The following is a 27,762-nucleotide window of genomic DNA, read 5'->3' on the forward strand; positions in this document are numbered from 1 at the left end:
CTTCCCCAAGTGCGTAACCTGGAGTTTCGCCGGGTAGAGCATCGCATACTGAATATTTTGCGCCAATAGTTTTTTCTTCACTACAGCATACTTGCGCCCTGCTTCCGGAACCGCTTGGGTGAAGTCCAGGTAAAAAGATAAGGTCGTATTCTCGTAGCGGACTTGTTTCATTTCCCGGGCTAGCCACAGCACAGTGTCCTGATCTCAATAGTTTAGGAAACAGACAATTACTGGACGAGGCGGTGCCCCCGGCGGAGGCCGCATGGCAAGTGAAAGGTGGGCCCTCTCTACCGTGAGGTGTGCGGAGAAGGCGTCTTTGCCAAATAGTTCAACCACCAAGTTTTCCATGAAGGCCTCCATCCTGCCCGTGTTGGCGGTCTCCGCCAGGCGATGACTCGTACATTATTCTGGCGAGAGCGCACTTCTAGGTCCTCGTTCTTTTCAGCGATCACTTTCAGCAATTTGTCCAGCTGGAGCACATGTGCACTTGTTGACGCTGCGCCATCAGTCCGACACCCTGGTCTCAACTTCCTTGTGCTTATGATCATGTTGCTCAAGTCTGGTAACCACTGAGTCCATTCTAGTGTTCATAGTATCGATCTTGGTGTCTATGGACGTGAGGCTTTGCTTCACACCCAACAGGATCGCTTTCCAATCTTTATCTTGCTGCTACGATGGGCCGGTATCTGAACGTTCAGCCGAGCCTGAGCGCTGCCCTTTTCGGGGGTCAAATGAAAGTTTGGCTTGTTTAGGTTTGTTGCGCCCCATATCTGCCGTGTAGTGAGGGGTTCCGATCAGGGTAACTCTTCTGTGGCCCTCGTGCAGGTAATGACTTCTCAGCGGTATCCGTCCCTCGTCCTGAAATGAACAGGACCTCTGCACCGTCAGGCCCGTTATTAATCACGTAGCTCGCCCACCACAAAATAGCTCACTCCAGCCAACCAAGGGAGAAGCCACACGCGTCAGTGGGGTCTACCCGCACCCGCTCCTCCCACAGCGCACTTCTCTCACCTCCGCATGGGGGGGCAAGTGTACGGCAGCAGATTGACAGCTCCCCCACCAAGGCTCTGGCACCCATCTAGGAAGCTATGGCCAGTCTCTGCAGCTCCGCCTCGTTGTGTCCTATACGTAAGCGGCGGTATGGACCTCCTGGGGGGAACCTGCCCGGTTCTTCTCCCATCGTGCGTGAGCTCAAAATGGCGGCTACTACACTCCTCCTTACCTCAAGTGGCAGCGTACCATGTAAGGAATGGCATCTGAAGGCGTGCGCTCTACAACAATCCAGCTAGGCCAGGCAGGCTCTCACCCGTTCAGTATCTTCACATCTGCGCTGTTCTCGGCCCCTCCATCACTCTCCAGCAGTCGGATCTCCGCACTCCTAGTCCCAGCGTTGTGTTCGGGACTGTCTGATTGCCACGGTCAGCGAAGCACACTCCGATCACCAGGCTCCAACCTCCGCTGCTCGCGGTGTACCGCTCGCTTATGCGCCAAGGTCCGCCGCCATGAGGGGCCGTTTGAGTAGCTGCCCGCCGGTCCTCCTCACCACCAAAGCCCAGCAATCCCCGAGCTCGCGTGGGGGACGTCGGCGCCCCGGAGTTCCGACGCTCTGTTCCTGCCTCGCGCCCAAATGTTCGTCCGCAAATATCTCAGGCGGTCGGCGGCTCTGGATAATCTGAGTCAGTTCTTCTTTGACGGTGGTATATCCGCTCTCCGTTTAGGTGTACAGAAGACACGTTAGGCAATTTAGGATGGGGGTTACGTTAGTAATTCCGCCCGGGCCGGCAGGAGCCTCGCTAGTGCACGGCCATGTTGGCCGTGCGCCCTCTAGCGCCCCCAGAACGCACTAGTTCAGCATTTTTGCAAGCTAGAATACCCAAGGCGGTTCCCTCGTAGAGACACATTCCCGTACACATTGGAGCTTCAGACTCCTGGATGCATTCCCTTGTCTATCCCTCCTGACTTGATTTCTGAATAAGATTAAGTCTGAATATGCCCAAGTGATCCTGGTGGGTCCAGATTGAGCCAGGAGGGGGTGATATCCAGAACATCTGGACATAAGCATTTGTACTGCCATCAAGCTGCTGCTTTGGGAGCGTCTGCTGTTGCATCGGGTGAAGGACCATCTCTTTGTGGGTTTCTCAGAAGCAAAGGAGGGCAACGTAGTGCAGAAAAGACCCATGATTAGGTGGCTAGTATTCTGCATAAAAGTTTGGTCTGCATTAGCTATGAAGCAACCACCTGAAGGATTGAGTGCTTGTTACCATCAGGCCATGGGTGTGACTACTAGCACACAGTATGTCTGTCCTGGATATCCGTTAGGCTGCTATGTGGGCATCAGTGCTCACATTCACAAAGCACTAGTGCCTTGAGAACCAGGTCCGTCAGGATGAGCATTTTGCCCATTCAGTCCGGTAGGTACAGCTTTGGTATCTATTCACTAGGTGAAGAATCTGTGCTTAGAAATATCAATCGGAAGAATAAGTTACGTACCTATGGTAACCTTCTTTCTGGTGGCTACTGTATCTGACCATAGATTCCTCACTGATCATCCCACATCCCAATTCTGGTAAAGTGACTCTTTTTCCATCTCTAAAAGTCCCATAGTCGGGATCTGCACACTGGTCAAGCCAATTTGTCAAAGGGCTCTCTGTCTGGGAACGTGGAACAACCTTAAAAAGCCACTGACTTTAGTGGGCCTGGGAGGCAGTTATATGCGGGCCTGCTTGTCATGTTTGGAGTTGAATCAAATTGTCTCAGAGACGCATGATGGCACCTATCAGCATGCAGGAGTACTGCTTTTGAGTACCCTGACCCAATGAACACTCTGGGGAACATTCCAGATAAGGAATCTGCAGTTAAATAGAGCATCCTCCAGAAAGAGCATTACTGAAAAACCATCATGGAGTTTCAAATGATCCCAATGCTAACGATTCCTATATTGGAGGATCAACTGTTCCTTTATAGCTTCAGAAACAACCACCTTTCTGTTGCTATCATCTAAAGTAAATGTAGGAGGCATCTAAAAAAAAACTTTTCAAATACGATTGCTTTTAAATCCAAAATATATACATTTATTTAAATCAAAGAATTCATTTATTTCACAATGTACAAAAGCTCAGTTTCATAATAGTTCCATTGAATGATATAAACAGTTCAGTGGATTTATCGTTATGTAGTTCTGCCAATAATCATGCTGCCAACCTGTGTTTCGCGACTCATGTCACTTTCTCAAGGCTATAACAACATAAAACCAGTGCTTTTAATGGACAGGTACTTTCTGGTACTGAGTACCTGCACTTCTTTAATTTAAAAGTCAGAGTACCTTCACTTTTCAGCTCTGCTGCAATACATTTAACGGGGGAATACTGGCACTTGTTGGGAAAGAATAGGTCCTCTGAATAGTGAGTATCAGCTCTTCCAAATCCTCATTTAAAGCACTGCTTAAAACACAACAATACATAATAATATACAGCATCATTTTACAAAGTAAAAGCATGTTACACCACAAGATATAGTTCCGATATACTACTAAGTAAAATAATTCCTTCAAATCTTAATTAAGCGTACATCATTTATAAGGAAGTACAGAATTGATTCCTAGCGAGATTCCTAGATCCCAAGATGACGCATAAAAAACCGAATTTTTGAAAACTTAACATATTATGCATGTAGATAAAATTCAGAATGAATTCTTAGTTTGAGATGCAACATGGTAATTTAGTCATAAATTCATCAAAATAGAAATAATTATAAAAGTTACCTAGTTCATCAAATGAACAATCTTTTTACCCACTCTTAATTCCACAACAGTGTGCACCAGATTCTGAGCTCCAAATATAATTGTCGCTGAGAAGCTGTTCCTTTAATTCATCATCACCACATGTCAAGTTAAAACTAATAAAAACAAAAGAAAATAATATTAATGCTGAAATGAATTCTTGGAAATCTAAAAGTCAAACTCTGGTTCAAAATGGCGTAATTCCCTACACATACCTGCACCCGCGTACTGCGTCTCCTGCAAAATGTGAAACTCGGAGCAAATAGTAAAGACCATTTAAATATCAGTCGTGACGAACCATGTTCATTGAAAAGCCTTGGTAAATTTAAAAAGAAAAAACAGGAACTGGACAGTTGAACTTCTGACCAATCCATTGAAAAGCCCACGTTGGTTTGAAAAGAAAAAACAGCATCTACACTGTCAAACTAATAAATGACAGGGACCTCAAATTTATTCACAAGGTTCCCTTAGTGGGAACTCCGTTTAGACCACTGAATTTTACCCAAATGATTATAAAATATATATATATAGTTATCCAAATAAAGATTTTAATTTACATGAAATATGAACTTGAAATAAGAATTATAATAACTCTCCTTAAATAAAAAATTAATATCCTTACAGTAATATACAACATCCAAGGTCAGTCTTAAAATTTAATTTTCAGCTTATGTAATTGGCATTCTAATATTAAGTGCTACCAGTTGCTCTTAATCAACTCATTTGATTTACCACTGTTGTATAGCCATGAACCCACTGTCTTAGGAAAAAACAACTATATCCACGGGCTGTCAGAGGAAGGGGATCATTAAAATATTCACAAGGTTCCCTCCGCGCAGACTCTGTTTAGACCACTACATTTTGCCCAAAAGATTTTAGAAGATTTAATCATCCAAATAAAAAAGTACATTAACTAAAAAATAAAAATACATTTGAAATGATAATTCTCCTTAAAGTAAAGATTAAAAATGCCTGTCCTTACCAGTTATGCATGATGCCAAACGATCCATGGTCAATCTCGAAATCCCAATTTAATTTTACATTGCTAGAATTCTAATATTTAGCTCTAACCGGTTGCCCTAGTACTGAATATTCCTATTGCTTTACTTTAAGAGGAATTTTCATTTCAATTTTATTTGATTTCTGAAATGCAATTTTCAGAAGCCTGGACCCTGTCGAGTGACTTGTTGTTGTTGTTGGATCAGCTCCCCTTTTTCCCATATCACAATTATTTTGTAAAGGCACATGATAGGACTGTTACCTCAGGGCACAATATTGTGGTCTATACCTTGCATGCGAAATGATTCCTATTTAAATTATATTTCTATTACCTATGGTTCTCAAACATCAGTCTCGTCCATTTTAGTTTTCATATCCTATTTCCATTTTTATTTCCCTTTGAATCCATTTTTAGACTGTAGTATAAGGGGGTCAATTTTAGTTAAACGCTAGGCTTCAGCCTCATTTATGCCTTGTTAGAATCCACTACTCCTTCCACTCTTGAGTTGCACTGCTCATTGTGCCTTCTTTTCGACATTCAGATGGGAGTATTTAGTCTCTATTCAGACTTATCTGTATTTCTTGTTGGTGTGTTTTTCAACTCTCCTATCTCCCTTCCACATTTGTTTACAAGTTCTGCTACATCACTGTTTGAGGCTGTTTTTTCTCTCTCACCTTCTAGGATCTGCCAGGTTGTCGCTCTCAATGTAAGAGTAGAAATCGCAGTTTGGGCAGGAAGGGGGAATATTGGTGCACGTGTAGAGGGTGGAGGTGGGTGGCAGGAGGCCAGGATTTTATGTATATTAGATATGGGTGAGGGAGTGCAGTTTTCAGAGGGTGACAGGGAGAACAGAAGTAGTACCGATATGTATTTTTCAATTTGGGGGGTAGAAGGGGTTATATATGTTGAGCATAGTGGGGGTGGGTGACAGGAGGCCAGTGTTTTTCTTTTTACTTTCGGAGTGTAGGTCATTTTAAGTATGGCTCCACCAATTACCCCTCTCCAGGTTAAGTGCGTAATGTAATGTGAGTAACAGGGATGTTTTTCACCTCTGGGTTTTGTGAAAAAAGCCAGTGAAAAATATCCTTATAATATCATGCGATGTTACTGTGTATTAATCACACACCAGCAATGTGCATTTAAAAGTAAAACCGCATGGAATGGGGACTAGCTGCTTGGGACCGATTTTTTTCTAGTTGTAAGACCACATGGAATTCACATCTCCATGGGGAGTTAACTCATACATTTTTGAGCTTCGCTGAGCAGGTCGTAACGTTATGCACATGCCTATTCTGTGCTCCTGACTCTCAAAACAAAACAGGAATGAGACTTGAATGCTGATGGAGCCAAAGTCTCATTTGATTTTTCCGGCCAGTAAAATCCAGTCAAGGTGTGGAAAAATACAACTACTCAGAAATAGTCAGATTGGAATTTAGGGTCTGTTACGATGCGCGCCATCGCATTGTGAAATGGGACCGCCCGCTATGTGTGCGGCGTTCCCGCATACACAATTAGTATGCGCCGGCCACACTGGCGGGCACATTCCGCATTTTTTACATTGCGGCGGGCGGTGCTGTCAGCAGCACCCGCCGCAATGCAAAAAAGGCATTTGTGCATTTGCATGCACAACATGCAGGCACTGCGCGGTGCAGGGGGGTAACATAGGTACCCCCATGTGCCCCCTCCCCCAACATCCTGGGGGCCTGCAACAGGCCCCTAACTGCAAAAACATCATGCCTTTCGTGTCGGCTGCTTCCCTCATGCATTGTAATATGGATGGCGGTATCTAGCAGACGCCGCCACCATATTCAACCCTTTTCCGCCCGGTCGACGATTCCCCGCAATCATAATATGGCAGGGGGAAATGTCGGGCAGGCTGCGGCTATCCGCCTGACATTATAATAGACCCCTTAGTGTGGTAATTCTTCTCTGCCTGACTCATAATCATACCCTACATGTATTCCATGGGGTTTTCAGCTTCCAAATAACATAAAACAGACAATGAGAGTGAAGGTTTTCTGGTCTATCTCGTCACATGGAAGCCCAAAATGTAAAATGCTACGTATTGAGAGTTAGGAAAAAGGAGTCATGGGAAAGCCGTATTCTGTATAGCTCCACCTCCTTCAGCCCCATCTCCTAAATGAATATTTAAAAAAACATTATACAGGTGTCTTGTCATCTACCCCACCACTATTGTTAGTGCCCTTCCTTCACCCAAACACGCAGAATATATCTGGCATCCTCCTACCCTGTCATATCCCCATTGTTAGTTTTCTTCACTCCCAAATAAAATATGCACAGCCTCTTGCCAAACCCTCACCCTTAATAACTTTTTCCATCACCCCATCCACATATTTTTAAATCATCCCACTACCTCACATCCTTCTACTCTGGATTCCTCCATCACCCAACCGGTCCTAAAAAAACAATACCTGGCTACCTCACGCCCTGCCGCCCTACCACATTCAGGGCCATATCGCAGAATTGGGCCATTACTGACTGCAAACATGCTTTTCCATGTGTACAGAGGACACATTGTAATAAAGTAACATGTTACTGATTCGCCATTTGTGTTTAGAGATTTGGTATTTGGAAGGGGCGTGTTTAGGATGGCCTGTCCTAATACCGAATCGCAGTGGTATTTATGAATGTTTTGTGACCAAATAATGGTTGCGAAGCATTCATTTTTACTGACACCTCAAGTGTGGTGGTAACCATTAGTAAATGCGAAGGGGTCCCCATGAGACCTCTTGCCCTTTGTGAATGTTTAAACAATTATGGGGCAGATGTATCAAGCCTTTTGCGACTCGCCTTTTTGCATGTTTTGCAATGTATTAAAAAATCGCAATTTAAGGAATCGCAAAAAATTGCGATTCCTTATTTTGCCTTAGCATTTAAGGAATCGCAATATTTGCGATTCCTTAAATGCTATGTATGTAGCAATTTCAATTTGCGAATTTTGTTTAAGAAATCGCAAATTACCACCAACTTGTTGTTGATGGTAATTTGCGAATTCTTTTAAAAAAGCACAAATTGTCATTTGTTAAGGTGGCATGTGACGCACACACATGCCCATAGGGCATGTACGTGTGCCATATGCACACACATGTACATTTCAGGGGTGCAGCAGGGTGTCTTTGAGACACCCCTGCACCCTTGAAATAATTCTCAAATTGCGATTAGCAAATTGCGAATTTGCAATTTGAGAATATCTTCACAATCATACCTATGGGCCTCCTGGCCCATAGGAATGCATTGGAAACTATTCCTTATTTGCAAATTCGCAAAATGCGAATTCGCAAATATAGAATATTAAGGAATTGCTAAAAAATAGCTAATTGGTACATACATTCCATTTAGCGAATTCTAAATAGCGATTCGCAAAAAATCGCTATTTAGGATTCGCTAAATGGAATCTTGATACATCTGCCCCTATGTTTTTTAAAAAGCTGCAGTAGTCCAAGGGACCACTGCCTGCTTTTAAAAAATGAAACTTCAAAGTTTACATATATTTTTTTAAGCGCATCTCATTTTCCTTTAAGGAAAACGACCTGCATTAACCGCTTAACCGCGGCGGCAATTCTGCAGCGGTGCAGCAGTATAATTGAGTGGGCGGGGCCGCCGCGGCCAACGGATGTGCGCAACACTGCGGAGGTAGTGCGTGAGACGGCCGTTGGCCGACGGGCGCATGGAAAGGGTTAACAAAAAAGTTTGCTTTATTCAAAGGCAATCACAGATATGGTGTTCTGCTGACCCCAGCGTCCCACCTTCCCTGTGATGACCCCAATTTTTAATGTTCATTACTATTCACTACAATTTCTAATGCGCCTCACATTGCAACCTACCTCATTAATATTCATGAGGTAGGTCGATTGTAACCCCATTAGGAGTTGCCAAATGAAACTCAATATTTTTCATACATTAGGAATTGTTATCTCCTAATTGTGATTCACAAAGAATTCCAATTAGGCAATAGCAATCCCTAACATTTGTACAAATGGCCCTCTGTCCATTTCCAACCCCACCTGCTGCACTCTCTGCTCTGATAGGTGGGAGCCAGGACATCACTGACAGAAGCTTTGTGAGAGCTGCTTGTCCGCGTTTCTGGAATCAGGTGCTCCTACCACCTCTCTCTGGTGTTTGGGGACATGCGGGAAGGCAGATTAGAGATTGAACCATCATTCTACTGCCTTTCCAGGGACCAAAGGGAAGCAGCGCACTGTGTCAACTTAACAGCTGCTTCAGAGCCCAATTTTTCACTGCTCTGACGAAGCTGAGAAAAATTAAACTGGTATTTTCACTATAAATGGGTTTCAAAGCCAGAATTCAAGATGACTTCCAGTGGATACCATACCTAACAATGCTTTCTAGGGATTGGAAAGATGTTGTGATCATTGGCATCCTCTTCCCCAGAATCACAAGATACATTTATTTAAAACGACTCCCAAAAGGGTCATGTTTTATATTTTCATTTTATATACTCATGTCATGTGACATAAGTTGTTTATAGAATGTCGAACGATTGACCATGATTGCTGTGCAACATAGGGATATTTCATACCAATCAGAAGAGCCAGTGTGAATTTCCAAGCTGGGGATCGCGAAGATTTAGAAGAGTGATGTCCTTGCTTAGTGTCTACACACATTAATTGTGCTGGAGGGGTAATCTGTTAAGATTGTATCACAAAAATGCATGAACGATGTTGTCACATCTAGACCACCGTGACTTGACTCGACTGTAACTGAACTGTAAAAATAATTATAAAACTCTTGTTAGGTGTAAGCGCATCCAAAACCCTTGCCTTTATTCTGTTAAAAATGTCTTTAGTTTCTTAGCATAATTTACATGAAGAGCTGAAATAACATTGTTGACTGAAATATAAAATTGGTAGGCTTTTTGCTTTTTTTAGTTGTGTCTTGGGAATAGTAAAGTAGCCTACATAGTTGTGAAGAAGCCTCGTCTGCCTTTCCAGAGTTTCTTCTCTTTACGGAGTTTCGGTATGCACAAAACCCTCAATCTATGAAGGATAACGTAAACTGACCTCTGGTGCATGTGCATCTGATGCTTGTAGCTTCATTGCTCTTCATCAAGAAAGGAATAAGGATTCCACAGCTTTAAAACTGAATGGTGTAAAAACATTGTTTTGTTAAACAGTTTTCCCTTTGAAAATGAATGAGAATATTATAAATCATGTTATTAAAATTATAATAATGTAATGTAAAAAAAATATATATATATGTATATCGATATTTTTGAATCTTTTTGATTATGAACCAAATTGTTATAAATAAAGTATTTTTGGAAACTAAAATATTATTTTGTTATTGATTCTGATTGTAATCTCGAATACGGTTTGCTGTTGCCTTCATCGAGTTATATTAGGGAGGGGTGGGTGGGTTGGAGGGAAATGTCCTCCAAAAACCGTTCTGAAATGAAGCACAGTAACATGCCCCAGAGGTTATCAGTCCAATACGTAACGTGCCAATATGCCTTTGTTATCATTTTAGCACCACAAACATATCTTTGTTTGTAGATACTTGTTGATGTTGAGCTATAGCTCTCCTATTCACACGAGTGCTCTTTTGCACTGATTGTTGCAAACCCACAATTAAAGTGAACCAGAGCGACACAAGTACATCTTTAAGTCAACCGAGAAGATACTTGTATCCATTTGGCTTTCTGTGAACCACTATAACTCCTAGCATCCTTTACTTCTGCACATGCTGTATATTTGTAGCATATTTACAACAAGGGGTGGTGAGGGACAGAGTCTCTGAATTAAGCAGAAAGCTCTCACCCAGTCAAGAGATCAGGGCTAGATCCAACACCGTTTTTTAGCTCACTGCACCATCCCAGTTTCAGAACCTGGCTGTATGCAAATTAGTCTGTTCCTGTCCCAGTGCATGATGGGAACAGGGCAAACCAAACTACAAAAGCCAATTCTTACACTGGGAAGGAAACAAGCTCCCGGGGACCGGTTTCTGGCATTACAGCCGTCTTCGGCCCGGTTTGCTTGAATCCTGATGGTGCAATGAGCAAGGGTCTCACATCTGAGAATACCCTTCCACGCTTAGGGTGGACAAAAATATTTACAACAAGGGGTGGTGAGGGACAGAGTCTCTGAATTAAGCAGAAAGCTCTCACCCAGTCAAGAGATCAGGGCTAGATCCAACACCGTTTTTTAGCTCACTGCACCATCCCAGTTTCAGAACCTGGCTGTATGCAAATTAGTCTGTTCCTGTCCCAGTGCATGATGGAAACAGGGCAAACCAAACTACAAAAGCCAATTCTTACACTGGGAAGGAAACAAGCTCCCGGGGATCGGTTTCTGGCATTACAGCCGTCTTCGGCCCGGTTTGCTTGAATCCTGATGGTGCAATGAGCAAGGGTCTCACATCTGAGAATACCCTTCCACGCTTAGGGTGGACAAAAATATTTACAACAAGGGGTGGTGAGGGACAGAGTCTCTGAATTAAGCAGAAAGCTCTCACCCAGTCAAGAGATCAGGGCTAGATCCAACACCGTTTTTTAGCTCACTGCACCATCCCAGTTTCAGAACCTGGCTGTATGCAAATTAGTCTGTTCCTGTCCCAGTGCATGATGGGAACAGGGCAAACCAAACTACAAAAGCCAATTCTTACACTGGGAAGGAAACAAGCTCCCGGGGACCGGTTTCTGGCATTACAGCCCCCGGTAGCTTGTCTCCTTTCTGGTGAAGAATTGGCTTGGTAGTTTAGTCTGCCCTGTTCCCATGATGCACTGGGCCAGGGACAGACTGATTTGCATATAGCCAGGTTCTGAGCTGGGATGGGGCAGTGAGATAAATAACGGTGATGGATCAAGCCCTGATCTTTGGACTGGGTAAGAGTGGTCTGTTTAACTCAGACACTCTGTTCATCACCACCCCCTTTTGTAAATCGTTTTTGGCCACTATAGGTGTGGCAGGGTATACTCAGACATGAGTCCCTTTCTCACTGCTCCATCAGGAGCTAGCAGCTCCTAGCACTGAAGACATTTGGTATCGTAGCGCTCACCTGCATTTCTCGCTGCTCCTTATTGCCAATTTGCTTACGCTCACCCCCATCGCCCCTCTTGTCTCTGCACTGCCCTGACTGCCTGCGCGCCATCACTGTAGAGACTTCGCAGCGCCCAGAAGCATATCCTTTCCATCAGCTGTGTAAACGCAGCGCACCTTTACCGGACTGACCTCGCAGCGCCCACAAGCTCTATTACTGTTCAGCCTCTCGTCTGCAATAATTAATTAATTAATATTCGTAGCGCTTGAAATAATCTAGACGCTTTGGAACTATTTAGTGCACAGTAATTAATTAGCGTTGTGCCACTGTTTAAAACGCGCAGCCAGGAGGTTTGTCTTGCGCTTGCACACATGTGTTTATTTTGTGCATAGCGTCGCGTTTCAGGCTGTACCTCCATTTCAGGTTCATTTACTGACCAGCTGCCATTTTGTGCTTTGTTGCTGTCCCTCCCTGCCCTGACCTCCGCCCCGCCTCCCAGCTGACCCTACCTCCCACAGATACTATCTGCATCCCCTTCCGACCCACACGCTGTGACCACCCTGACTCCCTCAGCTACGGTCGCTCCCCTCGCAGCTCCTAGCACTGAAGACATTTGGTATCGTAGCGCTCACCTGCATTTCTCGCTGCTCCTTATTGCCAATTTGCTTACGCTCACCCCCATCGCCCCTCTTGTCTCTGCACTGCCCTGACTGCCTGCGCGCCATCACTGTAGAGACTTCGCAGCGCCCAGAAGCATATCCTTTCCATCAGCTGTGTAAACGCAGCGCACCTTTACCGGACTGACCTCGCAGCGCCCACAAGCTCTATTACTGTTCAGCCTCTCGTCTGCAATAATTAATTAATTAATATTCGTAGCGCTTGAAATAATCTAGACGCTTTGGAACCATTTAGTGCACAGTAATTAATTAGCGTTGTGCCACTGTTTAAAACGCGCAGCCAGGAGGTTTGTCTTGCGCTTGCACACATGTGTTTATTTTGTGCATAGCGTCGCGTTTCAGGCTGTACCTCCATTTCAGGTTCATTTATTGACCAGCTGCCATTTTGTGCTTTGTTGCTGTCCCTCCCTGCCCTGACCTCCGCCCCGCCTCCCAGCTGACCCTACCTTGCCCCTCCCCCTACACTATCCATATATGACAGTTGCTTGTACGCGCAGCGTTCACGCGCAGCGACCACGCCCCATTCGCGCCGAAGGTGCGCCAAAGGTAAGCCCGTCTACGCCCGTCCGCGCCTGGACCGCGCCCAGCGCCAGACCCCCTGCCCCTCGCGCTGCCCAGCCCTCCCGCATTACCTACGATGCCGCCACCCTCCTAGCCCTTAACCCCGGTCGCGCCCCCACCTGCGTCCAAGCCGCTCCTGGACACACCCATGGACCATTCTCTTGCTACTCCTGCAAATTCAGCGGCACCGACAACATCTCCGCTACGACCACACCACAGATACCCGACCCCAACCACCTACAATGCATCCTTCTCAACACCCGCTCGTTGCACAGGCACGCCATTGACCTATGGAACCTACTAGACACCATCTCTCCAGACGTCGCCTTCCTAACGGAAACATGGATGAACGCTTCCTCCGCCCCAGACATCACCATTGCCATCCCGGAAGACTATAAGATCACACGCAAAGACCGTACCAGCCACACAGGAGGAGGCATCGCTATCGTCCATAAGAAATCAATCCGCATCTCAACCAGCTCTGACACCAACCTCGCCAACTCCGAACACCTCCACTTCCAAATACACATCGACCCCAAGACCACACTCAGAGGCACCCTCCTCTACAGACCACCAGGACCCCGCGCTAAATTCAGTGAAGACATCACGGACTTCATCACTCCACACGCGCTCCCCTCCAAAGAATACATCCTTCTGGGAGACCTCAACTTTCACCTCGAAAAGATCAACGACCGCAACACCACCACCCTCTTGGACAACCTCACCAACCTCGGACTTAAACAACTAGTCACTTCCCCCACCCACATCGCAGGTCACACACTCGACCCCATCTTCACCTCCAGCAATCATGTCTCCTTCAGCCACACTACAGCTCTCCTCTGGACTGACCACAGCTGCGTTCACTTCACCTACAACAAGCCAAAACCCACTAACCACCTCCAACCAACTCTGCAAAGAAACTGGAACAAGATCACCACCGACCAGATCTCCGCATCGCTCCTTCGAAATACTCCAGCCCACTCTTCTAACCCAGACCAAGCCGCCGCCAACTTCACCCTATGGTTATCCAACACCGCCGACACCTTAGCACCACTGAAAAAACGCCAAAGCAAACCTGGCAACAAGAAGGCCTCATGGTTCAACGATGAATTTAAGAAGTCCAAGAAACTCTGCCGCTCCCTTGAAAAGGCCTGGAAAAAAGACCCAACCACTAGCACCAAGGACGCCTTCAAAAACGCTGCCCGCACTCACCACCAACTAATCCGAAAGGCCAAGAAAACAGCATTCAAGGATCGACTTGACAACAACGCCCACAACAGCAAGGAACTCTTCAACATCGTCAAGGAATTCTCCAACCCCTCAGCCAACTCCAACGACATCACCCCCTCTCAAGCCCTCTGCGACTCCCTAGCCTCATTCTTCCACAACAAAATTGCAGACATCCACAACAGCTTCGACAACCAACCCGGAGACCAACCCACCCAACCATTTGCTGAACACTCCCCCCCGTGAACACCCTCAACGACTGGAACCCAATCTCTACTGAGGACACAATCCGCCTGATGAATTCCATCCACTCAGGCTCCCCCACAGACCCATGCCCTCATCACATCTTCAACAAAGCAGACTCCGTCATAGCACCGCACCTACGAGACGTCATCAACTGCTCCTTCAACTCCGCCACCTTCCCGGAAAGCTGGAAACACGCTGAACTCACCGCCCTTCTGAAAAAACCCACAGCGGACCCCACCGAACTCAAAAATTACCGCCCCATTTCGCTCCTTCCATTCCCGGCCAAAGTCATCGAGAAAGCCGTCAACAACCAGCTCGCCGCTTTCCTCGAAGCCAACAAATCCCTCGACTCCTCACAATCTGGCTTCCGAGCAAAACACAGCACTGAGACCGCCCTCATCGCAGCAACAGACGACATTCGAACTCTATTGGACAATGGAGACACAGTCGCCCTCATCCTCCTCGACCTCTCGGCAGCATTCGACACAGTTTGTCACAGCACCCTGTTACAACGCCTCAATAACATCGGAATACAAGGAAAAGCACTTGAATGGATCACCTCGTTCCTCACCGGAAGAACCCAGAGAGTCCGCCTCCCACCATTCAAGTCCGAGGCTACTGAAGTCATCTGTGGCGTACCTCAAGGATCCTCACTCAGCCCCACCCTCTTCAACGTTTACATGAGCCCCCTCGCGGCCATCACCCGCCAACACAACCTCAACATTATCTCTTACGCGGATGACACTCAACTAATCCTTTCTCTCACCAATGACCCCAGCACCGCCAAGACTAACCTACACGAAGGAATGAAAGAAGTTGCCGAATGGATGAAACAAAGCCGTCTGAAACTGAACTCAGACAAAACAGAAGTCCTCATCTTAGGTACATCCCCCTCTGCATGGGACGACTCTTGGTGGCCGGAAGCCCTTGGAAAAGCACCCATCCCGACAGACCACGCACGGAACCTAGGCGTCATCCTGGATTCTTCACTCTCAATGAACAGACAAGTCAGCGCCGTTACCTCATCCTGCTTCAACATTCTTCGCATGCTCAGAAAAACATTTCGCTGGATCCCCACCGAAACAAGGAAAACAGTCACCCATGCTCTAGTCACGAGCCGTCTAGACTACGGAAACACCCTCTACGCAGGTACGTCCGCTAAACTCCAGAAGAAACTCCAACGAATCCAAAACGCCTCAGCCAGGATCATATTAGACATCCCGCGCAACGAACACATCTCTGGCCACCTGAAAGACCTCCACTGGCTACCCGTCAATAAGAGAATCACCTTCCGACTGCTAACCCACGCACACAAATCACTCTACGACATCGGACCGGAATGCCTCAACTCACGACTATCCTTCTACACCCCCTCCCGCCAACTTCGCTCTTCCAGCCAAGCCCTCGCCACTGTACCTCGCATCAACAAGACCACCATGGGAGGCAGATCATTCTCTTACCTGGCTGCTAAAACATGGAACTCACTCCCCGCTTACCTTCGCCTCACCCAGAACCACCTAGCATTCAGAAAGCAACTTAAAACGTGGATATTTGACAAGTAAACCTCCTCCCATTTCTAAGCGCCTTGAGACCCTCTGGGTAGGTAGTGCGCTATATAAATTCTCTGACTTGACTTGACTTGACATGACGGAAATGCAAAAGCGTTGAGCTTAAGACGCTATGGCAAAAGCACCTATCCCCTACCCTGTTTCAAAGGAAACCTCAGTAACAAGACAATTTTCGCCAAATGTAACCGTGAACCTTGCTAATTCTATTCTAAAAGTGAATTTCAAGGTATGTGATATGTCAAATAGGGTTTGCCTTGTAAGAAATGGCAAAGTGTTTTCCACTTGTTAACACAGCTCCTTTGAAGCTCGTTTCATTTGATACATTTTTATTAAGCGCACGTTCACCAACATAGGCATCTTGACGCTATGAAACAATATGAAAATTAAAACTAGGAATAATTTTTCTGTAGGACTGAATGCTTTTGATATATATATATACTAATATATATTACAGAGCGGTAGTAGCCATTCTGCAGTTATGGTAAGGATTCTGAGAGATAGGATAGGCTACTGTACTTCATTTGGCGGAAGAACAGAGGACGTAAAGTCATTGTTTCCCCGCTATATACCAATGCGTGATCTAAGGTCGGCCACTCTTGGGTTGGTTAGACCTCCCAAGATAAAGAAAGTAAGATGTGGAGGAAAACGCTTCTCCTTCCTTGCAGCTAGGCTATGGAACACAATTCCTGTTTACCTGAGAAAGGTAACAAACAGAATGTTGTTCCGGAAAGAAATCAAAACCTGAATTTTTACCCTACGTTAAGTCTTTCACACATTATGGTTTGTTTCAGTTTTCCACAGCGCCAAGATGCCTCGACAGTAGTGCGCTCTACAAGTATTTTCATTCATTCATTCATTCTACCTAACTCCACGGCACTCCGTTCTATTATACGCTGCCGCACTCTACGGCATGCCCCTCCATTCAACGATACACTGGTGCACTTTATGACATACAACTCCACTCTACAACATGCCACTCCACTCTAAGACACTCTATCAATCAAGGATTGGAGAGGATAAGCTGGGTGTTGGTGTAAGAGTCAATATTTGTGGTTCCTTATGATAGTTGCCAGGGGAGCCATGGAGCGCTGACACTTTTCAGACACTCTCCCCCAGTCACAGATCTGGGTTAAATCCATCATCATTCTTTAGCTCACTTCGCCACCTCAGTTCAGACCCAGCTATATGCAAATCAGTCTTGACCCTGTGCCTCATGGGAACAGCCCATCCTGAGCTGCCAAGCCAGGTCTTCCCTGAACTGGAAACAATCCTGGGACCAGTTTCTGGGTAACCCCCTTGATGAGCCAGGTTAGCTTGAATCCAGTGGCACAGTAAGCAAGGGATCCACGTCTGGGCATACCCTGCCAACTTAGGGCGAACAAAGCAAACACAAGGAGATGATGAATGAAGCGCTGAAACTCTGGGTATCACCCTTACTCAGCCAGGCTAGCTTGAATCCAGTGGCAAAGTGAGCAAGGGACCCACGTCTGGGCATACCCTGCCAACTTAGGGTGAACAAAGCAAACACAAGGAGATGATGGACGGAGCGCTGAAACTTTTCAGACACTGACCCCCAGTCACAGATCTGGGTTGAATCTATCATCATTCTTTAGCTCACTTCGCCATCTCAGTTCAGATCCAGCTATATGCAAATCAGTCTTGACCCTGTGCCTCATGGGAACAGTCCAGCCTGAACTGCCAAGCCAGGTCTTCCCTGAACCGGAAACAAGAATCTTGGGACCAGTTTCTGGGTAACACCCTTCATAAGCCAGGCTTGCTTGAATCCAGTGGCAAAGTGAGCAAGGGATCCACGTCTGGGCATACCCTGCCAACTTAGGGCGAACAAAGCAAACACAAGGACAGTCAGGTGCGCAGGGATTGGCACTTTGCCCGTTCTGTCCTTGCAGGACTTTATTGTTTGAAATTAGTTTGCAGACCCTTTGCCGGAGATGGTGTTGCTTGGGTATCTATTCAAAAGGTAACGAATTTGCAGCTAGAAATCTGTATCAGTTGAACGAGTTGCATACCTTCTGTAATGTCTTTTGTGGTATAGAATAGAGAGTTTATCTAGCTGCAGATTCCTTACCAACCCACCCATTCTCCTCACTCTGCAAATCGATTTCTGGGACAGGGATGATCCCTTTCAGGGTTCTAGTTTTGACACACCAGTGGTCAGTGTTCTTCTTGGCTCAGCACTTCTTGTGTGGAAAGTCGTTAAAAGAAACTGAGGTGCAGCCTATATAGGTAGTGACTCGTCACGACCGGCGTGGACGCCACCGATGGATGCAGAGCCAATTGACGCCACCTACCGGCATTACAGGGCTACTGCTTACAAAAAATCTTTCGGATCCAGCGTGATACCCGGGGAAAGTCAAAAGGTGAGGAATCTGTGGCTAGATATAGTCTCTACCAGATAAGGCGTTACCAAAGTTAAGTACCTAATTCTTTGAGCTTCTTTCTTGCCATTTCCCTCTCTCAACCTACAAAACATAATTCTACCATCTGACCTACGGACCACCCAGCCCAAACAAGAACTTCAGAGCAGAAATATAGGCCTCATCACCTCTGCCTTCCTCTGACAGACCATGTAGGAAAGTAGGATCTGTTCACTATGGTTACCCCCACGTTTTGCTGTGTTTCACTGATTTATTGACTTTAGTCTGGCTGTGGCCCTGCTAACCAGGACCCTAGCCTAGCTGCTTCCTCGCTAAATTGATTGCATGTACATTAGGTACACTCCAGGTTGGTTACTGGGTTACCCTTGTGAGTTCCTAGTATATAGTACCTTAGGTACCACAGGCATAGGTACCCCAGAGGCCTACCTGGGGCTGAAGCATGTATTATACTACCCCTGGGAAGCCTTTCAAAATGGCACCGTAGGCTGCATCGTAGGATTTATTTTCTACATTGTAATGCTGTACAAATCTGTCTGTATAGATTATACAGGAGTACTGTTCAAGTGGCAGAATTTCGATTGGCAGAGGATATTCTTTTTCATATTTTAAATCATTCCGTTTTTTAATGTGCGGGGCGAAATAGTATTTCACGTCTTCTGCAGCAAGAGAATTTTCCCACTGTATCCTTTTCGGATCCAGTGACACTGTAGGCAGGTTTACTGGGCTGAATAGTGCCTCGAAGGCTGATTCTGCTGTGAGAACAGTGATTCTTTTGCCTTGTGCTAGTGCTCGTTCTTTCGCTATAGCAGTTTGCACTGCCTTTACAGTATTTTCTGTGAGACTGAATGTTTTTTCTGCTTGTGTGTACAAATGTGATTTGTAAGCTATTGGTACCGTTTCTCCCTCATTAGAGGTCAGGTACGTGAATCCGCATCTTCCTGGGATGACCCGGATTACAAGGTTGCGTGTATTGTCACGTGTTTCTAATTTTGTTTTAGCTAACATGTCTGTTTGCAATGATCTCAAAATTTCCGTGTGTTTTTGAGTCCAGTTGATTGGTTTAAAATCAGGTTTAATTAATTCGTAGAGAGGTTTAATCCCCTCTGCGTAGTTTAGAATGTAAGTTCTTCCGAAATTCAGAAAGCCTAGAATCGATTGTAAGTTCTTCAGCGTTTTCGGTGCTTGGAGTACAGCGCACTTCTCTAAGAAGTTGTCCGCTAGGCATTTTCCTTCACTAGATAGTTCGTATCCTAAAAATAAGACTGTTAGATGGGCAATTCTCGACTTTTGAAAGTTGAATTTGTAACCCTCTGCTGCGAACCCAAGTATTATGGTGTTCACCCTTTTCAAGTGAGTATCCAAGTCGTCGTCTGTGAGATAGATGTCATCGACATAAGATAATGCCTCATCATCATATATTTGTAGTAACTCTGTTACTCTGGCTGAGAATAGTCCTGGGCTGTTCTTGAATCCCTGTGGGAGCCTACAGAAATTTTTCTGTGACCCCATTATTGAGAAAGCGGTTAAGTACCTGCTTTCTGGTGCAATATTTTGGCAAAAGAACCCATTAGATATGTCTAATGTTGTTTTATATTTTTTGCGAACTATGTTATTCATTAGTGCAGCACTATGCGAATTTTGTACCGCAAATGTTTTGCAAAATGAGTTAAGGTGTCTGTAGTCCAAGACTAGACGATACGAATTGTCCGGTTTGGAGACAGGAAACAAAGGATTGTTCATTTGAGAGGTGCATGTTTCAATCACCCCTTAGTATTCAAGTTGATCTAAAATCTCCCTGACCTGTTTTTTAGCTTCTTGCTTAATTGGGTACTGCCTTTGTGCAGTCGGTTGACTTTTTCACTGGATTTTGTGAGGAGGAGAGTCCTCATCCCATCCTACATGATTCTTATATAATGCTGGTGCCTGGGCTACTGCCCATTTCCTTGCATATATATATTTAGTGTGAATTGGAATGTGATTTGAGAAGGCAGGCATAATCATTTCTTCGCCATGAGGGCACTCCCTGACAAACTCTGGGGGCCAATCTTTCTCGGCTAACAGGATGTCATAGCCTTTTGAGAGGTTATCCCAAAATAGACCCCTTATTTTTCTAGTCTTATCTCCCTCTATACGCAGTGTAATTTCGTATATCTTATGAGGTTCGCTAACTCTGGTGTCTGCAATTTCTACCTGAATGTATTCATTCGTGTCCACTGTCTCCAGATGACTCATCAGGATCTTGCGAGCTATGCTGATTTCTGCTGCACTGTCTAGCATTGTCTGAGCCCACTCTCCGTTTTTCAGCTGTGTCCTCAGTATTCTCGGCATGTTCGATTACTCTAATACTGGCTACCTTCTTCCTTGGGAATTGTAATTTTTTACTTTGAGCAGGTTCCTTGTCGTTGGACTTGGTGTGCTCTTCCCTTGGAGCTGACCGTCCTCTTTCCGATTTCTGCGAAAAAGATCGAGAGGGACGTGTATCAATACTTTGATATCTATCAGGCTTTTTCAAGTTATCCCTATTTCTAAGGTTATATCTTTTCTCAGAGTGTTCCCTCTGGGGAGACTGGTGTTCTCGAGTCGGAGTTCTTTCCCTCCGCCAAGGAGACCTTCCTCTGGACTGGAAAACTTTTTCTTTGGGAGTGGATTGTTTATTTCCATCCCAGCTCTTTTTGGGAGTGTTTAGATTATTTTTAATAAATAATTTTTCAGGGTTTTCGAGTAGTTGGGGTTTTACTGGTTTCCCACCCAAACTATCTCTACCTAATTCTTCATAGCATTTTTCTATAATTCTGGCAAGCTCAATTGGTTGATCTGTTGTATCTGTTTCTTTCAATATCTGGCGGATCGCCACAGATGCTGCTTCTCCTTTTATGTTTGCTAGTAATATAGCCGAGACCTGCTTGAAGTCTTTCAGTAATTTCATACCAAGAGTTAAAGCAGGTTCTGGACCGTATTCATTCTGAATTTGTTTTAGCACATCTGGTATTACCGCCATGGACGGAACACCATGTGTTTTTGTGTAAATGGAAGCAAAGACTGTACCCCAAGTGTCACAGTCCTCCACATGTGGTGCGACCCCCATTGGAAGGCAGATAGTCAGAATTCTGTGTTTTTCAATAGGGGTAGTATTCAAGAATACTGCCTCTATTTGAGTAATTTTCTGTGCTAACCAGAAAGGAATTTGTTCCCTTTTTGCTGGAGTTTTTCCAAGACATGATTGTATGTTCTGTGGTGTAATTTTATTTGTGTTCCCCTGATGAGGGGTTAGCTGTGGAATATTAACAGCTGTTTGGACTGTTGCAGTCCGCATTACATATTGGACTAACTGTCTGTGTATTTTAATTAATACTTTTTGCTGTGCTAACAGTTCTTCTCTTGACATTTTTTCGATGTCTGGATGTGGTGTGTAGCTGGCTAGAACCGGCCACGTTGCTCCTGGTCTACCTAGTGGACCGAGCCTGGTAATGTGATCATTATGTTTTAGGGCGCCTTTAAACCAGAGCAGGTGCTCTTGGTATTTTAATGGTATTTCAATCTCCTCGAAAGGAGCGTACTCTTCCGGTGGATCCTCTATTTTGTAATAGTGGGACTCGTGTGTTGTAGCGTTTGCAGCTGGAAAGTTTATCCAAGAATAGAATACTTCTGTCTGCCGATATTCATGTGCCTCTATCACGAAAATGACTGTACCACCTCGTGATGTCAGTCCGTTTTCTATACGTTTTGAAGTTATAGATTTTCTTATGTTTGCCGGGATGATAATCGCACCCGGTTCATTAATCCCTGTAACATCGGGACCCTGTTGATTCGCGTCTACCGCGACTTCATTGGTTCCGTTGTTATTGCCATTTTCTGACATTGTATTAGTGAAGGTTTGCAGAGCAGGTTTCCAAGGAAACAAAGAGTAGGTGCACAATATTTTGGAACACTGTATCCTTCAACGTTGACTAAACCAGAAACTTTACGTAGGAATCTCTTCCTACTAAGTTCCGGCGGATTTTAACCTTTCACCCACTCCAGACGTCTATTGGAGTATTTACGGGGGAAAGGGTCTGTGTGAAAAAGCATGACTGAGTTACTCTAACGTCTTGCGTTAGTTTTATCGCCTTACCAAACGTTGGGCGCCATGTAGTGTAGTTCCTATTTTCCCTAAAGGCCCTGCGCATTGGAATAACATAAACAGCAGTGTAGACGTAGGACTGCGGTCTTCTAGGTCTCTACTGACTATGTTAGACTTAATTTAGGGTTGTGCCAGCTAGCTCAGAGGTCACTGAAAACTTTCTTGACTGAATAGGAAGTGATCAGCTTCCCTGGCTCAGACAAGAAGGGATTCAGTTTTCCAACAACCGTTGTGCAGATTTACTTTCACCAGGATGCAGAGAATAGAGAGACGGGCGTTTTCAATAAAAGGTATTATTTATTGAACAGACTTTCTTCTCATGCAAGAGAAATGAGTTGCCACAATTGCAAGACTTGTTATTATAAAAAGTGTGTACAGTAAAAGGAGGATTGCGAAATAATACTGTAAAAACATTGATATGGTTTCTTAGCCATACAATGGTTAAAATGAATAAAATATATACATTCATATATACATTTGACTAACGTACTCAACTGGTGCTTCTAAATACGCCTACCCCAGTGTACCTGACCTAAGCCTAATACTTGGGAGGGTGTAAGTAAGTAGCAGGTTAAGTTAAGTTGGTTTGCCAAGGGTTTGCTTCAAGAATTCTCTCTAAGGGTTTAGTCAACACCGTACCTCTGGAATAGAATGTTGGAGGTCTTGTATCTCCTCTCAGGACTCGATATCCCAGTCACCCGCAAGGGTAAGCTGGAAACGCCGGAGCTGGATTTTCTCGGCAGGAGAAAAGACAGCGTCTTTCTCAGCGCGTCAAGGAGGAGGAGGGGCAGCGTCCGTGGGCTTCTCGCATCTGCTGTGCTCTGCAAGGGACAGCTGTTCTGCTCCTGTATTCTCTATCAACACCGCTGTGTTTGCTTAAGGCAACGTTGGTATTATTTAAACCTGGAAGGTGCCTTGTTTGACGTACGTTTTTGGACATAAGACGTTAATAAAGATGTCACTAAGAACCGGTCGTTCTTACAGTGCTCATTAGAGTTCTATTACTAATCAAAACATAGCAAGCGGGGCTTTCCCAGGTTGCTGGGGGGTTTATCTGTTGAAAGAACTCGGTGTGTAATCTAGGAATCTTAGATAGTGGCTTCTGCTGTGTCATATACTGTAATGAGCTGCAGAGAAGAGTTTCTGAAATATGGCTCTGATCGTTTATGCCATTATAGGGGTATGGATTGATTATAGCCGTATAGGGGCATAAGGTCATAATATTGACCGGGGTCCTAGATAGAACACAACAGTCTGGAGTGGGTGAAAGGTTAAAATCCGCCGGAACTTAGTAGGAAGAGATTCCTATGTAGAGTTTCTGGTTTAGTCAACGTTGAAGGATACAGTGTTCCAAAATATTGTGCACCTAATCTTTTGTTTCCTTGAAACCTGATCTGCAACAAAAAACCTTTCTGACAGTAAAATGCCAGACAGTGAAGACGAAAGGGAGGCAGCCAGGTTAGCAGCCCAACTAATGGATGATGACACGAGTCTCCTACAGAATGACCGGAATGCTATCCTCATTCCGGTCAACATAAGAAAAACTATAACTCTAAAACATAGAAAACGGACTGACATCACGAGGTGGTACAGTCATTTTCGTGATAGAGGCACACGAATATCGGCAGACAGAGGTATTCTATTCATGGATAAACTTTCCAGCGGCAAACGCTACAACACACGAATTCCACTATTACAAAATAGAGGAACCTCCGGAAGAATACACTCCTTTCGAGGATGTGGAAATCCCACTAAATTACCAAGAGCACCTGTTCTGGTTTAAATGCGCCCTAAAACATAATGATCACATCACCAGGCTCGGTCCACTAGGTAGACCAGGAGCAACGTGGCCGGTTCTAGCCAGCTACACACCACATCCAGACATTGATAAAATGTCCAGTGAAGAACTCTTAGTTAAAATAAAAGAATTAACAAAGGCATATAGAGAGTTAGTTCAATTGGCAATGGAGGATAAAACGATCCGCCAAAAATTGAAAGAAACAGATATAACAGATCAACCAATTGAACTTGCCAGAATCATAGAAAAATCCTATGAAGAACTAGGTAGAGATAGTTTGGGTGGTAAACCGGTAAAACCCCAACTACTTGAAAATCCTGAAAAATTATTTATTAAAAATAATCTAAACACTCCAAAAAAGAGCTGGGATGGAAATAAACAATCCACTCCTAAAGAAAAAAGATTCCAGTCCAGAGGAAGGTCTCCTCGGCGGAGAGAAAGAACTCCGAACCAAGAACACCAGTCTCCCCAAAGGGAGCCCTCTGAAAAAAGATACAACCTTAGAAATAGGGATAATTTGAAAAAATCTGATAGATATCAAGCTATTGATACACGTCCCTCTCGATCTTTTCAGACTTCCTCGCAGAAATCGGAAAGAAGAGGACGGTCAGAACAAAGGGAAGAGCACTCCAAGTCCAAAGACAAGGAACCTGCTCAAAGTAAAAAACTATAATTTCCAAGAAAGCAGGTAGCCAGTATTAAAGTAATCAAACATGCCGAGAATACTGAGGACACAGCTGAAAAACAGAGATTGGGCACAGACAATGCTAGACAGCGCAGCAGAAGTGAGCATAGCTCGCAAGATCCGGATGAATCATCTGGAGACAGTGGACACGAATGAATACATTCAAGTGGAAACTGCAGATACCAGAGTTAGCGAACCTCATAAAATATACGAAATAACATTGCGAATAGAGGGAGATAAGACTAGGAAAATAAGGGGTCTATTATGGGATAACCTCTCAAAAGGCTATGACATCCTATTAGCTGAGAAAGACTGGCCCCCAGAGTTTGTCAGGGAGTGCCCTCATGGCGAAGAAATGATTATGAAACACACACTATTTAAATGAGGGTCTAAGGGCTACTTTAATGACTCTGTACTGGATACATGCCCCTCAATACAGAACTAATTACAACAAAAGGTATCCAGGAGTCACAACCATGTTTCTCTCTTAGACAGACGACAAAAAGTAAATTGTGAGTTGAACACAGTTGTATATAAACACAATTTAAACACCCATACATGCAACACGCAATCAGGGTAGGAATTTTTCCCATCAGTTGTCTCTCTGTACCGCCACTGATACATCATTTGGGTTCTCCTTACCCAGGAGTTAGTGTACAGACAGTCACACTAGTTGGAAGATGGAGACTGTGTGAGTAAGGAGACTGATGTTAGTTTTTTCATTAAGTGGTGTCAGTATGGTGTCGGTGTGATGTTTACAACTGAAAAAAAGCAGTGCAAGTGAAAATAAGTGAAGTGAATAAAATTAGGTGGAACTGAGTAGAATAGGTATTTTTAATGTTTTCTCTCAGACCCCTAAGCTTAAAAACCAGTGAAAGGTGAAAAAAAGTAGATTTAACATAATATCTACTCAGCAAGTGGTCGACATGTTTCTGCATATATATGGAATTGATCCTATGCATTCATCAGGACCCAGTTGTTGCTACTGCTGTATATTAACGTGAGAAAGAGGGAATAAAAAGAGTTATATCACCTGTTTGTCAGGTGTAGATTCTCCACCACAATCCAATTTCTGTGGGGATGGTGCCTCACCTCACCTGGCTGCAGCTCAGGTAAATAAGGAGCACCGCTCTTTCCGTCGGTGTCTCCCAACGTCCCTCTGGGCTATACTGGGGAGGCCTGATTATGCCTGCCTTCTCAAATCATATTCCAATTCACAGAAAATATATATATGCAAGGAAATGGGCAGTAGCTCAAGCACCTGCATTATATAAGAATCATGTAGGATGGGATGAGGACTCTCGTCCTCACAAAATCCAGTTAAAATGTCAACCTACTGCACAAAGACAGTACCCAATTAAGCAAGAAGCTAAAAAACAGGTCAGGGAGATTTTAGATCAACTTGAATACCAAGGGGTGATTGAAACATGCACCTCTCAAATGAACAATCCTTTGTTTCCTGTCTCCAAACCAGACGATTCATATTGTCTAGTCTTGGACTACAGACACCTTAACTCATGTTGCAAAACATTTGCGGTACAAAATTCGCACAGTGTGGCACTAATGAATAACATAGTTTGCAAAGAATACAAAACAACATTAGACATTTCTAATGGATTCTTTTGTCAAAATATTGCACCGGAAAGCAGGTACTTGACCGCTTTCTCAATAATGGGGTCACAGAAAAATGTCTTTAGACTCCCACAGGGATTCAAGAATAGCCCAGGATTATTCTCAGCCAGAGTAACAGAGTTACTACAAATGTATGATGATGAGGCATTATCTTATGTCAATGACATGTATCTCACAGACGACGACTTGGATACTCACTTGAAAAGAGTGAACACCATAATACTTGGGTTCGCAGCAGAGGGTTAGAAATTCAACTTTAAAAAGTCACAAATTGCCCATCTAACGGTCCTGTTTTTAGGATACGAATTATCAAGTGAAGGCAAAAGCCTAGCAGACAACTTCTTAGAGAAGTGCGCTGTACTCCAAGCACCAAAAACGCTGAAGAACTTACAATCGATTCTAGGCTTCCTGAATTTCGGAAGAACTTACATTCTAAATTAGGCAGAGAGGGTTAAACCTCTCTACGAATTAATAAAACCTGATTTTAAACCAATCAACTGGACTCAGAAACACACAGAAATTTTGAGAACATTGCAAACAGACATGTTAGCTAAAACAAAATTAGACACTCGTGATAATACACGCAAACTTGTAATCCGAGTCATCCCAGGAAGATGCGGATTCATGTACCTGACCTCTAATGAGGGAGAAACGGTACCCATAGCTTACAAATCACATTTGTACACAAAACAAGAAAAAACATTCAGTCTTACAGAAAATACTATAAAGGCAGTTCAAACTGCTGTAGCAAGAGAACGAGCCCAAGCACAAGGCAAAGGAATAACTGTTTTCACAGCAGAAACAGGCTTCGAGGCGTTATTCAGCCCAGTTAATCTAAAAACAGTGGCACTAGATCCAAAATGGATACAGTGGGAAAATTATCTTGATACAGAAAAAGTGAAATACTATTATGTCCCGAACATGAAAAAACTGAATGATTTGCAATATGAAGAAGAATATCCTCTGCCAATCGAAATTCTGCCTCTCCAACAGTACTCTTGTATGATCTACACAGACAGATGTATACAACATTACGATGTGGATAAAAAATCCTATA

Source organism: Lissotriton vulgaris, chromosome 11 (genome assembly GCF_964263255.1).
Source record: "Lissotriton vulgaris chromosome 11, aLisVul1.2, whole genome shotgun sequence".
NCBI lineage: Eukaryota > Metazoa > Chordata > Amphibia > Caudata > Salamandridae > Lissotriton > Lissotriton vulgaris.